General features: G+C 60.0%; 1 protein-coding gene and 1 long non-coding RNA gene across 2 annotated transcripts in view; one reads left to right on the top strand and one right to left on the bottom strand.

Annotated features, from left to right (window-relative positions):
- The window catches only part of LOC137841929 (uncharacterized), a 29331-nt gene extending 15078 nt beyond the window's left edge, over nt 1–14253 (top strand). Inside the window, exon 2 of the long non-coding RNA XR_011088838.1 lies at nt 13324–14253. This is a non-coding gene — a long non-coding RNA (uncharacterized lncRNA). The remainder of the gene's footprint in view (nt 1–13323) is intronic.
- Nucleotides 1–14756, bottom strand: part of RPL38 (ribosomal protein L38) — a 289914-nt gene that overhangs the window by 259002 nt on the left and 16156 nt on the right. The window lies entirely within an intron of this gene.

Raw genomic sequence — 14756 nt, 5'->3', positions numbered from 1 at the left:
TCACCAGGCTCGTGACTTGGCCGGCGCGGCGAGGCTTGCGGCTTCTCCTTCTTTCCCTCTCGGTTGCCTTTTCCAGCGTCTGTCTGTCCTGGCTGGCTCGTATTTTGGGCAAACCCCAAGAACACTGAGTTTACTTTGAGAACCGTCCCCCTGGGTGGACCCTGGCGGAGCAGGAGGGTGGCTGGAGGGAACTGTGGCTCTCCTGTTCCCGGGGCTCGTTTGAAGGTTTCTGTGGGCAGCCCGCAAGGACCTGAGGATGTTTGGGGTGAGATCAGCTGGAGGCTTATTTAGGGACCACCAGCGAGCTGCTGGTGACCGCAGGACTCGGGCTGCGGCCACCTTTTGATACGGCGAGGGCAAATATTGAGAAACCCTCCCGCAGGGGGGGGAGCCCGAGGGCTGGGCGCTCCTCGGGCGCTGGTAGCCACCGCTTGCAGGCTGCAGCCACGATGAAATGCTTGATGGATTCCAGCGGGGTGGCACATAAAAGGTGTGGAGAGGTCGTTAAAGCAGGGACCTGGAGCCCCTGGCTGGCTTCGGGAGACCACCGGAGCTTTGGAGGGTGTTTGGCACCGGGACAGAGCAGCACATATTCCTCCCCCCCCCCCCCCCCCCTTCCCTTCATCTTTAAATACCACCCCGCAGATTTAAAGGAAAAAAATAAATGCACTTAAAATGGCATCATTTTGCGGTGCCTTTAGGCCTATTTATATTTTTATTGCTCCCGAAAATGTTGCATAAGAACCTTTTTCATGAGAAATTCGGTGTGGATGTGTGGGGGATTACTCCAGGCATCGTCTCCAGAAAGCGATTTTACAGCTGGGTTTCGGGCACTGCCCGTTGGGTTCCTGGCTGCTGTGGGGCCCTTTGGCTGTGGGGCCGGGCTGATCTCGAGCTTTTCAGCCCTTTTTGAGCTAATTCCACCTCCCTGGGGGCTGTGAGCTTGGGAGGGGGGTGCGTTAGCACAGAGCGCAGTCGCTTCCCTTCGCGCGTCCCCCTGTGCCACGTGAAAAAACATTTCCCAGGGGTGAAAGAAGCTGAATATCCAGCAAGCCGGAGCTCAGAGCGGGCTGTGGACCAGGCTGGCTTCGAGGAAAGCAGGTTTTATTTAACCTACAGGCTGTAGGGCAGGGCAGAAGGTCCCTCTTTGTATCTCCTGCTCCCACCGTCCTGCGGCACGGCTCGGGGGGGCGGCAGCTCCCTTGCTGCCAGGCTCGGCTCTCCTGTTCCCTGTGGAAAACGAAGCAAATCTCTCCGCTTCCGACTGAAACGTAAGATGTGAGATAAGTGTTTACCGAAGGCTCCGGCTGCCAAATAGCCTGGAGACCCTTTCCTTCCTCCTCTCTGAACGAGGCCGTCCAGGTGTTAACCGCCTCGCTGAGACGTTGCCTAGCACATCCTGCTCTGAAATGAGATTTTCACCTTTTTCCTGAACGATTTTGAACCTTTGCAAGAGGTACCAGCCACTGGCATGGATGGAGTCATCCCGGCAGCTCCTGGACCTCCTCCTGGAGTGCGTGGGGGCACCGGGGATGCTGCTGGGTGCTGCTTTCCCCCCCCCTTTCCTCTTTCCTTGCATCTTTCCAGCCACGCTGGTGGCTCAGGATGGGCGGAGGGGACCCCCCGGTGGCTTTTATTCCACGTGTTGGGTATTGCTTTATTCCCAGCTCACACCAGCAAAGCACCCATCACGGATTCATTGCAAAGCCGATGGCAATTTGCTGTCACCGTGCGCCTGGAGCAGACGAGGAGGGGGCCGGGGGGGCTGCCGGGGAGGGGGGCGAGGTGGGCAAAGGCGTGAGCCTGCCTGCTGCTGGTTAATATCTGCGGTCGAAGTGCAAATGGAGCAGGCTCCAGCTCCGGTATGTTTGTCTTGGAGATTAAATCTGGAGAGCCCCCGGACTCCAAGTCCATGCCGGGAAGAGCGGGGCGGGGGGCGTGGAGGGAGGGGAGCGGAGCCCTGCGGGCGCGCACACCTTGTTAACCCCCTGGAAGCTGCTTGGAAACCCGGGCTTAGAGGGAAAATGCGGGTAGAGGGAGGAAGGGTGGGGATGTGCGGGTCTTCGGAGTAGCTCAGGGATAAGATTGGTGCGCCCCCATCGTTGCACCTGCCTGTGGGGTTCCTGCAGGAACCTCTCCTGGCTCTTTTTGCGCCTCTCCGCGTGGCTGCAGCGCCGTGGGAGCGCTCGGAGCAGCCAGGAGGGTTTGCTCCACGAGTGGGGCACCGAGCTGCTGCCCCTCGTGTGGGCTCAGTGCCACATTTCCCCTCACTTTTGGGCATTTTGTAGCTTTTTCTTCAGCTTTGCCCCTTGCCTGTCCGTGTTACGGACTGCTCCTTGCCGTGCTGGCCGCCCAGCACCGTTTGCGCCATCCGCCCCCATCCCAAAAGCACGGGGGCTGCTCCCAGCACCCTTTTGGCACCCCTTTTGGCCAGGAGCACCCCAGGCTGCAGGACATCAATCCCCCAGCACCGAGCAGCGTGCCCAGGCCAGCAGGGGAACGCGGTGCCGAGCTCGGGGTTGCCTTTAAGGCTGAAGCATGGGGCAGGGAGGGAAAGCGTCTCCCCCCGGGGACCCGTTGCAGTAATGTTCCCAAACACTTCATCTTGTGTACAGTGCGTACTACAAGTGTTCCTACAGCGCTCAGGGCTGTTTTTGCAGCGCTGTTTATATAAGAGCTCGCGCACGGTGCCTACATGCTTCTGGCACTTCCAACCCCAGGTAGGCTGTGTTTATCCTGGGGATTGGCCCCGGTTGCAGTCAGCTGGGGCTCAGCCAGCGGCGGAGCGAGGCTGGTATATATATTATTTAAAAAGAGCCCTGCTTGTCGCCAGGCCAAGCCTGCTTGCCGTGCTGATGAAAAACGTGGCTTCGAGCAGCTTTACCCAGGCTGAACCGGTGGAGCTGGGCCAGGGGGCAGGAGGGAGTGGGGGGGCGCAGCCCTTCTCCGTGCCCTCTCTGCTCCTCGAGAGCCTTGCTCTGGTATCCAAAGGGGTTTAGCATCGTCCCAAGGAGGGCTTTAAGGGGGTTTGGATGTCTGGAGACTGGGCTGGCTGTCTCTTTTCCTACAGGGCATGGTGAAGGGGTGCAGGAGGGGATGGATTTCCAGTTTCCCCCTTACTCTTGTTGCTTGAGGTCCCATGCGTTGCGAGGTGGTTTTTGGCTCCTCTTGGTAATGGGGTGGGGAGTCTGTCTCCCTAATGACTGCCTGGTCCCGAACTAGATTTTTGGGGACAACCTGGAGAGCAGAGACCAGAAAGCTGGGAAGCCACGGGGTCTGACCCCACACAACCTGCTGCATCGAGCCCTTCCCAGCACGGGATGGGGCAGCTGGGTTACAGACGTATCACCAGCAGTAAAGGATGGGTTTTCGTGCATCCTCCAGCCCCGAGTCCTCTTATTTTGACCTAAAAGGGAAAATTTAATGAAAGGAGACGTCGATCTCATCTGCTGGGAATTGTCCCCGTGGGCACCGTGCCCTGGATCGTGGCCAAGGCGTGGGAGCAGGGGAGGAGGAGGAGGAGGGCAGGGAGGAAGGCTGGGCAGTGGTGTGCAGCCCGGGCTCCTCTCGCCTTCCTCTGGCTCTGGTCTGCTTGGGGGGTGTCTGCTCCCCTTCCCTACCCCAGGGATGGGGCTGAGACGAAGTTGTTCTGCCTTTGGGATCCCCTCGAAGCCCAGCTGGGTGCTGAAATCCACCCTGGGTTGGATTTTAAAGCAACACCAAGTGGGAGTAGCTTTGAAAAAAAAAATCATATTTTTATGTCTGCGATCCTCCCGTTATTGTATGAAAATGTCTTTCTTGGAAGCTCTTTGCTGTGGCCCTGCCTATGCTGAGTGCTGAGGGCTGGAGGCAGAGCCCTGACAGCCCTAAGCTGGGCTGTGCGAAGGCAGGACCCCCTCGAGGACTGTTTGGGGTGCCCCCCGTGGGCAGCCCCCCTGCAGGAACCGCCCTGGCTCCGGTGGGGAGAGCCTATTAAAAGGGAATGAGGCAATCAATAAATCAAAGCACCTGAAAAATGAAACCGAGGGGTTGGGAGAAGGGTTTCTCTCTTTTTTATTTTTATTTTTCTTTTTTCCACTGGTCCTTTCTCAATTAAAGCAAACAAAAAACGCACTGCAGAGCGTGGCCGTGGCTGCGGGGGGGGGCCGTGAGCTCCGAGCCCGGTGCTGGTGCGCCCCGTAAATTACAGCTGCGATACGGGGAGGTGCTGAAAAGGAATCAGTTATCCCACAGCTCGAGAGGGCAGCCCGGGCTCCTCTGGCAGGGGCACTCAGCCATGGAAATGTTTCTGGGGGCATGCGGACCTGCGTCCCTCTGCGTGCTGCAGGGCTTGGTGCTGCCGGGATCCCCCCAGGGAGAAGGGAGCAGGTTGGGAGCTGAGGGCGCATCCCAAGGGTCTGCTCAGCACCACCCTGTGCCAGGGCAACGTCCTCACATTTATGGACTAAATCCAAAGCCCTGCATTGCTTTTGGACTCCGTAGCAGGGCACGTGGCACTCGTTGTGGTGGTGAAACACCGGGATGCTGTCAGGGTGCTGGTAGCACTGCCTGGTGCTCAAACCTCGACTTTTGGTGAATTTTGGCTCTCCTCTTCCTGCCTCACACCAGGTCAGGTTGGAAACACCAGCCTGGTTTCATCCCGGTGATCAGATCAGGGTGCTCTGTGGTGCTCATCGCCCTGGAGCCCAGCCCTCGCCAAGCCTGGTGCCCAAGGAGCAGCGTGGTGATGTCGGGCGCAGAACAAGGAGCTTTTCACTCGGCCGCTTTTTGCCTGACCTACATTTCTATAATCCTGCGTAAAGTTTCGAGCGGTCGGCGTTTTCCAGCGGGAAAGGGTTTCAGAAAAATCCCCGCCTGGTTCTAGGAAAGGCTGGGCTGAGCACGGCACCGCCTGCCCTTTCCCCAGGTCACCGCCGAGGCTCCAGCGGAGTGCACTGTTCCCTTCTCTTTCTGCTGGGAACACACCCGAGTCCTTGACACGAATCCTGGGGTCACCACGTGTGTCTTAAACCTTCCCAACCCCGGGACTGGGTTGTGGAGAGTGAAGGGAAGGACCCAGCTCCTTGCCAGCCCTGCACAGCCGCTGTCCCGTGCCCGGAGCTGGGGGGAGCCTCGGTGTGCGGGTGGCCATGTGGGACCCCCACCACATCCCATAACCCAAGGGAAACGTGGTGTGATGGAGGTGTTGAGGCCAGACAGCCCCAAATCCCATCACACATGGCTCAGTGTCACTTACAGAATGATCAGCGGTGGGTTTGGCTCAGTGGGGGGCTTTTGGACTAAAAAAACCTTATTTTTTTGGAAGTGTATTAAAATCATTTTTGAAAAGGTTGCTTTTATGTTTCCCTGCACTTTCAGCAAATTTGAATTTAAAGATACAAAGGACTCCTTAAGCTTCTTCCATTTCATCTCAAGCCCCTTGGAGCAGGGGGATGGGGGCTTTGTCCCATTGCTGCACCTGATGTCCCCATGGTTTGGGGACAAGGGGGGTAACGTGGTCCCTGGGGGGTTCTTGGGTGAGGTGGGTTTTTGGGTGGGGGCTTGGAGCGGGGGCTATTTTGTTCTTTCGGCTGAGTGTCCTCGGGGTGGAAGGGACTGCAAGGCCCAGTTGTTTTATGGCCATTTTTTGTTCCTCTTGCGGGGAAGTCATTTAAATTTAGCAGTTAAAAAAAAATCCCCAATTTTTACGCCTTACCGCGTGAAAACAAAAGACCAGCGTGCCCGTGGCTCTGACTTCTGCTCTGATTTATCCACGTAGAGAATTTCTGTTGTTCCTCTCCAGCTTTGTGCTAAGCATCCAGGAGGGACAAACCACCCAATTTCCCCCAAAGGCCACATTTTGGCTCAGGACACTTCCCCAAAACCTCCCACCCCATCGTCTCAGCAGCAACCCCTAATCCTGACCCGGGGGCCCGTCTCCCTGCAGCCGAGAGGTAATTTTACCTCTTGATCCGGGGTGGAAGTCCATTGTGAGAATTAAGCAGTGTTTTGCTGCGCTAATTTACCGCCACGCATGGGATAATTACCTTTTTACAGGGCTGGGTGTGCTCGGGGCTGTCCCGCTGTACTCCGGGGCTGGCCGTGCCTGTGTCTGCGTGCGTGGGAGCAGTGATTTTGGCACAGCTGCCTCCTGCTGCGGCTGCGCTCTGTGAGCCGGGGCAATCACCGGAGCTTCATTTTTTGGGAAATTTTCTGGTGGAGGGGAAGGGACGGTGAGGGGGAGCGGGAGGGCAGAGCGGGGCCGCGGGCACGGGGCCAGCCGTGGTGGGGACGGATGCGTGGCTGTGGGGACAGATGCGTGGCTGTGGAGCTGCCATGGGGTGGCAAGGAGGGAAGCTCTCACCACTCCAGGAGCCAAAACTAACCCCAGCATGGTTTATTTTTTTGGGGAGAGGGTTGCCAGGAGCTGGGGCAGCCCCGCTGGGGACCCATCTCCTTGATGGACCAGGCGCCTGCGTGGCTTTTCCCTTCCTGCTTCAGCTGGGTGGTGAGGGCTCTCCTCGCTTTTCCCTGAGCTCCGTGTCACCTCTCAGCCCCTCTCAGCCTCTGGAGGCTCCCTGCAGCGTTCACAGCCCCCTGAACCCCCCAATTTCTGGCTCAGAGCTCAGCCTGATGCCCGGTGCTGGGCATCGTGCTGGGCTGTGCGCCACCGCGAGCGCCGGTGCCGGAGAGAGGAGGCGAGGGCTGGATCGTGCCAGGGCAGGTTCCCTCGCTCCTGGCTGCGTCTCCACGAATGTCCTTTGTCTCCTCGCCCTGCTCAGCACTGGTGCTTGGCGGGGGGGCTGTGTGTCTGTCCTGGGGGCCGTGGTCTTTCTGTCCCCCCCCCCGACCGGCCCTGCCTTGGCACGCTTTGCCGGCGTTCGCTACGCCTGTCTGCGCACACAAAGGAAAGGGGGGAGCCGGGGAGAAGGGAATTAATCAGCTTAGGGTCAGCACAGGAAAAAACACTGCTTAAATTGGTAATCCCCGGGGATGGAAATCAGCTCAAGGCTGCATAATAAATGTGCAGCCCGGTGGTTTGCCCTTCCCTGCTCTCCCCGGCGGGGCAGGTGTCAGAGAGCAGGAGCTGGCGGGACGGATCCTGCCTCCAGCGAGGGCAGGACGGGAGTGTGGGTGCTTTGGCACCCTTGTCTGGGGACGCTCCCTGCTGCGAAGCTTTCCAGAAAACATCCTGACCCCGCTGTGAGGACTGTGAGGTCCCCTGGGTGATCAGGCTGGGATCCGAGGTGCTCAAAGCTGTCTGCACGGCCCGGAGAGCTCCTGCTTTCCATCCCGTGGACCAAACGCCCCTAATGAGCCCCAGGGCTTTGGGATGGGGTCTAATCCTGGCATTTATGCACCGGGGCCTCAATTGCAGTCCCTGCTGCTCCTCCGCAGGAGCATGCAGTGGGTGGAGAGATTGCTCCGAGGAAAGCCCAGGGATGGGTGGGATCTTCAGGGGCTCCCGTGGGCAGCAGGGCCCAAAGGCAGCTGCTTGGCAGCTGCTCGGCTCCAGAAGCGAAAATGCAGGGAGGTGAACGGAGTTCACGCTCGGGGAACATCGTGTTGCTGCTTAGGCCCATCAATCCATCTGTCAGAGGGTTATCACTTTGGGGATGCTTTTAATAAAGGAGCCAGAACTGTCAGCGGGTGCCAGAGCCTGCGTGAAACCTGCCTCCAGCCTCCCCCGGGAGCTGGTGCTTTCCGAGCCCTGACGGCGTTTTGTGCTTCCAAAATGCAGGAGAATCGGACTCGCTTCGTGCTTTCAGCCTCCTGTCAGTCTCAACGTGACACTTTGACTGCTTTAAAGAAAGAATGGGCTTTTGGCGCTGGGAGGGAGGGGAAAAGTCGCCGGGGAGAGCCAGGGATGGAACCCGGCTGTGGTGGCATCGGGGCTGTGCCCTGTGGTCCCGGTGCTCCCGGCGGTGCTGAGAGCATCCCGGGGGGCTGAGCACCTCCGTACCCAGCTGGCACAGAGCAGTGGCTGTCCGGGACCTGGATTCTGGGGGACACTTTGCAATCACAGCCCTTCCCTTTCCTTTCCCTGATTTGGGACCAGGTCACAGTGCTGGGAACGGGTGCAGGGTGCGCTCTGCAAGCCGGGGCTGCTGCACCCCAATGTTGTGAGGTTTTTGGGGGTGTTGGATCTTACAGCAATGAATCTAAGATCTAAGGAGATCTAGGCAATGAATACCCTTCAATTCCTTTGGGGTACGTAGCCAGGAGCAAAGGGGGGGTCTCCTGCAGCCTGACCCCGTTGCTGCACCAAGCATCCCCCTCCCAGGGGCAGGGTGGAGCGCCCAAAAGGGGCGAGCTGTGTTTGGGTGCAGGCACCCTGTGCCCGTGATTCAGGGCGCCGCGCAGGGTGTCAGGGCAGTGACTCACGGGCAGGCGAGCAGCAGCTCCGCGGCGAAGCTGACAGCACCTGTCTGGGATGTGGTTATTTATTAACGCCTTCCCAGAAAAGGGCGGCATGGGAACAGCGCGCCCGCTTCGCTTCCCCTAGCCGAAGGAGTTTTAATGACACCCGTGCCGAGGCCGGCTGGGATTTTGGCAAGGCCTCCGCGCCCGGTGGTTGGCTCAGTAAATGAAGATAACCTCTGCGGAGTGAAGCTGTGGGGTTTGGGGTGGCTCTTGCAGCCTGGGGGCTGAACGAGAACACGTTTGCGTGGCGGTGGGGCTGTGGGGTTGGTAGCAAAACCCCAGAGGGGCTGCGCCGAGGAAATATCCGAGAGGCAGGGTGGGGAGATGGGTGCCCAGCGAGGGCAGCAGCTGGGGAGCTCGATGGGCACAGCTCTCCCTTCCCACCCCTGGGCTTCTCCCTGCAGATTTCGGGTGGGACTGATCCTTCCCGAGGGTCCTTTTCCCACTGCTCCAGGCGCTGAGTTTTCCTTGTCTGGGTATTCACGGGGTGGGTGCAGCGTGGGTTGGGGTCCCACAGGCTTTACTAAGGGCTGGCTGCTGGTGCGCTCCTGCTCTGCTTGCCCTGAGGGTCTCAGTGGGATCCCTGGGCTGGGCTTCAGGACCCCTGTTGAGGTCCTTGCTGGAGGAGGGGATGGTGCTCGTGGGTCACCCCTGCAACCCCACAAGCACTGACGGGGGCTTCCCTGTCCCACGGTGGTGGTCCGTGACCCCATTCCGGCAGCCACAGCGTGCATTTTCCACAAGATGGAGCTGTGTGATGCCATCCATGGCCACATCAGACCTGTGGGAATCGGGGGGTCCCAGCTGCCCAGGGGGGCTGCGGGTCCTGGGGGCCACCCCGAGCCCTCCCTGGAGCCCTGTGCCACCCCTGGTGGCACCGTGCTGGTTTGTGACACATCTCACAGCGCCGCTGGTGGAGCAGGCAGCAGGTCGAGAGCTTTCCCCCAAGGGTCCCCAGGTCCCCCACCAGGTCACCCCCGTGGTTGTCACCTCTGCGTGTCCCCTGCCACAGCCTGCAGGTCACATCCTGCATGGGTACGGGGAGGGCACGGGGGGGGGCGCAGAGGCACCCGGTGAAGTTGCAGCCTCTGCTGCAGGGTGGGCTCTGGGCTGAGCCCACCGGGTTGGTGCGCACACAGCCTGCTTCACAGCGCTGCCATCCCAAAATAAATCCTGGCACATGGACATGGAGCAGCCGGGGGCGATGGGGGGATCACTGCTGGTGCGAGGGGGCCTGGAGGAGCCAGGCAGGAGAGGGGGAACGGGCTGTGATGGGTCCCCCCCTCCAGCTGGGACGTGTCAATGAGCAGAGAACAAGTCCCTGGGCGGCTGCGGGGTCGCATCCTGCTCCTACACGCCTGGGGGTCGGGGAGGCTGTTTGCAGGAGGTTGGGCTGCTGCCGGGGTGCTGGAGGCTGGCGGAGCTCGGGAGGACCCAGCGGGCTGGCAGGCGACGGCTGTGACTCAACGGCTCCGTTTCATCTCTCGGATCTTTTGCTTTTTTTTTTTTTTTTTTTTCTTTTCCCTTTAATCCACTTGCCTCATTGACTTTATTTTACAATCCGTCGCTGGGTTCACTGAAGAGCACTTTGGTCATTAAGCACGTCGGGGCATGTGAATAAACCTCCATCCCTCAGCTTCCACGCCGGGCTCAAAGCGCTGGCCGGGATGCAGCGGGCGCAGCAGGAACCCGCCCGCCTCGCTCCACGCCCCCGTCCTCCGCCACCTCCACGCTTTGGAGGTGCCGGTGACACGGCCCCATCGCCCTGCACGTCCTTTAACGTGTCCTGGCCCCCCTTTCCCTGCACTGACCCGGCCTCTTTAGATCTTTCCTTTCTCTTCCCAGGGCTTTGGGGCTGGGCTGAGCGCTGGAGCACCTGGCTCCGGGTGCGGGACCCGATGCGACGAGGTGCTGATGCTGGCACGGGTGTGCTGGGACCAGTTGCTGCCAACAGGATCCAGCTCTCCGGCTGCATTGTTCTGAATCCAGCCCAGCAGATGGGAAGTGTTTCGACAGCACAAGTGGAACTGGGGCATGTCTGAGCAGGGCGAGGGGTCTGAGGGAGGGACAGCGGGGAGAGGGAGCAGCAGGGAGGTATTTGCAGCTGATGGGAGCCGAGCGAGCCGCAGCGCGAGCGCTGCCAGAACCGTTTCCCTGTCCGTTGGTTTCCTTTCCTGTTTGGCTTTGCTGCCTACACAGTTTGTGCTCAAGATGTCTGGAGATGCGATGCTCTCATCTTCTGGAGCCAAAAGCCCCAGTTCCAGTCCTGCACAGAAACACACCGCTCATCACTGCTGCTGTAATTCTGCCTCCTCTGTTTGCTCTGGGCAGATGTGCTCTCCTTCCCGGGCTGCTGCTGAGCGTGGAGGCAGCCCCAAGCCCTCGTTTGGTGCCTGGCAGCTCCCCTGCTCTCCTCGGGGGGTTCGGTGGGCTCGTGGAGAGGAAAAAAACAGCGTGGGGGCTGCAGGGAGGAGCGCGGGGCTCGCCGTGGGTGGCCTGGCTGCACCGCTGCTCATCCTCCCGGGGCCGGAGCGGTCCAGGGCTGGGGGAAGCAGATGATGCCTCGCTGGGGACATTGAGGTTTGGGGGTGGCAGCCGGCCACCCCCAAAAGAGAAAGAAAACTGCCCCGGGGAGAAAGAAAACTGCACCTGGGATGTTGCCCTGCGTGGAGGCTTGGTGCCGAGGATGTGCAGGTGGTGGGGAAGGAGGAAGGCTTGATCCAAGAGGGGTTTGGGCTGGCCACCAAGGCGCAGGGAGGATGGTCCCACAGCAGGGTGTCACTGGGACAAAACGCAGCGCTCTGTCATCTGGTGAGTGGTTAAATTGGGGCACCTGCATGGCAGCGAGCCTGCCCGGGCTTCATTTCAGTGATCCACATGGCGAGGACAGGCTGATGTCCCCAGTGTGGGCAGAGACAGGGGCAGGAGGACGTCCTGCAGCAGGAACCAGGGCAGGATGCCCGATCCTGTCCTCAGCATCTTCGTCTCCGTGGCTGCACCAAATGCGGCTGCACGGGGGCTTCTGCATGCCCCCATGGGGCTCTGGCAGTGTCCCCATCCCGCAGTGTCCCCATCCCGCAGTGTCCCCATCCCGCAGTGCCCCCAGCCTCGCTGGCCGGTGGCCTCCCTCGGGGAGGGGAGCGCATCAGGAAGCGGCTTTGATCTCCGGCGCTAACACCTTTTCAACCCAGCCGCACGAATGAGCGCCCTCCTGCCCTGCCCTGGCTCGGGCCGGGCAGATAACAGATCAGAGCCTGCGCTCAGAGCCGCGATAGGGTGGCTTTATGGAGCCCTGATTGCCACCAGCCACGCAGCTCGCTCCCCGGGACTTCAAACGCAGCGCCCTGCCTGCAACGCCCTGGGCAAAGAGTCCCGAGCCGGGCTTTACGCACGCACCTCTACCTGTGTGCGTCTACGCCCAGCGCTCGCTGACAAAGCTTTCTGCCCCGTCACATCCTTGCGCTGGCAGCTGGGTGGCTTTGGGGGTCCTCCGGGGTGGGGTCTTGGCACCGAGGGATGGACCCTTGGGACCTGCTCGCCCTGCATGTGGTGGAGAGCTCTGGGTGCCCCTGCGGTGCCACCGGCAGCATGCGGTGTGCTGGTGGTAAAGCCTTGTAGGTGTCTGGGCAGGCAGGGAGGATTGGAGGCTCTCTCCACGTGCTCGCCAGCAGCGTGGGAGTTAACAGTGAAACGGGGGGGAAAGCGGAGGAAAAGGGCTCGGACCTCCCCCTGCCCTCCCCACCGCCCCCCTCGGCTGCTGCGATTTCATTGAGGCTGTGTATTGGCCTCGGGAGAGCCGCGCTGGGTAACACCACAACATAAACAGAACATCTGGAAGCTCTTAAAGGGTTTTATTTTTTAACACATTTACAAGAGCCAGGGACACTTTGCAAACTCGGAGACACTGCGCTGCTTCGTTCCCCCAGAGCCGACCATCAGCCCTTCCCCAGGGGAAGGCGGGGGGGGGGGGGGGCTGCTCGTGCCCCTGCCCAGCGTTTTTGGGGACTTGGCATCTCGGCCGGGAGGTGCCAATCTTGCTCGCATGTTCCTTGCGAGGTCCAAAGCAAACAGGCGATAAGTGCTGCGTGATAAGCGAGCAGAAACCTCTACCCTTCTTTCTGGGCACCCCTAGTTCATGTTGCAGTGGGATGGGGGCTTGGGCAGGGTTGGCCTGATGGAAAAGCTGCTTAATGGTTTTGGGGAGGGAACGGGGAGAAGCAGAGGGGGCAGCAAATGATGATTAAGCTCCCCAAGTGGGCCAAAAGCGTGTCTGAGCCAAATGGGAGCTGGCTGAAACACACTTAGCAGTGGAGTTTGGGTCCTCGAGCACGGTGCAGCTGATCCGAGAGACCTGTAGGTGGGCAGCCCGTGGACAGGGGGGCCAAACGAGCCCCATCTCCATGCTGGTGGCAGCATTTGCTGTCGGACTGTCACCCATCTCCATCTAAAGGGCTGCAGCCTCCCTGGCCTCCTCTAAGAAGCTGCTCCTGCTGGCCCCGTGCAGCGCTGCAGCACGATATCAGCCCCTGGCACACAAGCGCAGGGAGCTGCTTTCCCTCCCTGTGTGCCCCCCGGTGCCGTGGCTTTGTCTGCCCCATGGAAATAACCATCTGATTTCCTTCCATCAGCCCCCGGCTGTCTCCTACCCACCCTTGTGCTGCCCGTGGCTGTTGGGGCTGCAGTGGGTGCGTGCTGGCCATGGGGATCCGGGTGCAGGGAGGGCTCCAGCCTTGGCAGCTGCCAAATTTTGGGTGCGATGCTGAAGGTGGCTTTTCAGAGCGGCTCTCTGAGGGGCTGCAGGGTGTCTCCCCTTCTGTCCATCCCTGCAAAGACTTAATTTGGTGACCAAGAGGGATCACGATGTGCTTCGTCATGCCCATCCATTATTCCTCCCACTAACCCTGTGGTTTTCCTTCGCAGGGTCGGTGGTGAAGGCTGCGGGCACCTGAGAGGGGAGCCACAGGGACCGCGGCCACCCAGCTGAGGATGGATGCTTCAACTGCGAGCACGGAGGGAGGAAAAGCAGAGGCAGCACGACACGTCTGGCACCCAGCAGGGGAGCAGGGTGCACCCGGGGCCGTGGCGAGCTCCTGCACCCAGCACCGACCATGGGAACAGCCCCGGTGCAGCCACCCAGCGTGCGCTCGCCGTGACTCACGTCCCCGCTCGGCGAGGGGTCCTCCCGCACTGACCTCGCTCCGCTGGCTCCCACGCAGGGCAGAGATGACTGAATTACAGCTCCCCGCTGGGCTCTGCAAATTCTCCTCTTGGCCGGGTGGCTTCCAGGCCGGATACGTGGGGCTGGATGGCTGAGTGCGCTCAGGTCACACAGTAGCTCCACATTTTCCCCTGCGAAGGACCAAGCGCTTGCCCGGTTCCAAGGAAGCAGCTGTGGGATTTTATTTTATTTTGTTTTTGTGCCCCTCTGCTCTTCCTTCTGACTCTTTTCGTGGTCTGGGGCTTTTCACGAGGATGGTTGGACCCAGCCCGCAGCACCGAGCGTGGTCTCCCTGCAGAGGGATGAAAGCCTCCGGAGGAGCCGCACGCCAGGACCGAGTTGGCAGCATCAATGCTGCGGGTTTGAAACTGTCCGGGAGAGTGTCCCCTCGTGTCACCAGCATTGCACGGCTGTGTGTCACCCATGGGGGTGCCCGCCTGGTGCAGTGCAGGAGGTGCCGGCTGCCTCCGGGGCTGAGCATCCTCATCCCCGCCACATCCCCCGTGGGACGAGGAGGGGCTGGGGGGCACGGGGCCAAGCCGCAGCGAGGGGAATGTCGAGAGAAAAAATGTCACCCCCCCCCCCCCACCAGAAACAATTAAATGGCTTAATAAAACCCTTTGCCTCTCTGAGTGCTCGCTGTTCCTTTCCGTTTGCCTTGGCTCAGGCACACTTACATCATGGCCCTATCGCGGGGCTGCCGAGCGGCCGGGTTTGATTGCACAGGAAACCGGCGCTTTGGCAAAGTGCTCTGCCCTGGAGGAGCCAGGCCAAGAGTTTCGTGTCTTTGCTTTGCAGAAAAATTCTTCCCCGTCCTTTCCCTCTTTCCTTTCTGCAGCCTTCAACCATCGCCCCCCGACCAGGCGGGCCACCCCTCGCACGCCTCCTGCTCCAAAGGTGCCCGCGACGCAAATTAATTCCCCTTCCATCATGTTCTTTCTTGTCCGTGGACTGTGTGTTCCCTCCTGCCCCAGAGAGCTGATGTGAAGCACTGGAAGGTGCCGTGTGGAAATGTAACATAAAAAGGGGTATTTATGTAATGGAAATCTCCTTTGATTTCCTTTTTTTTTTTTTTTTAAGAGTTATGTCTTCATTATATAAAAAAAAGATGCCCTTTCATCTCAAAAGCACAGTA

Source organism: Anas acuta, chromosome 18 (genome assembly GCF_963932015.1).
Source record: "Anas acuta chromosome 18, bAnaAcu1.1, whole genome shotgun sequence".
NCBI lineage: Eukaryota > Metazoa > Chordata > Aves > Anseriformes > Anatidae > Anas > Anas acuta.
Note: the sequence above shows the minus strand (reverse complement) of the source record. Positions and strands in the feature narration are given on the sequence as shown.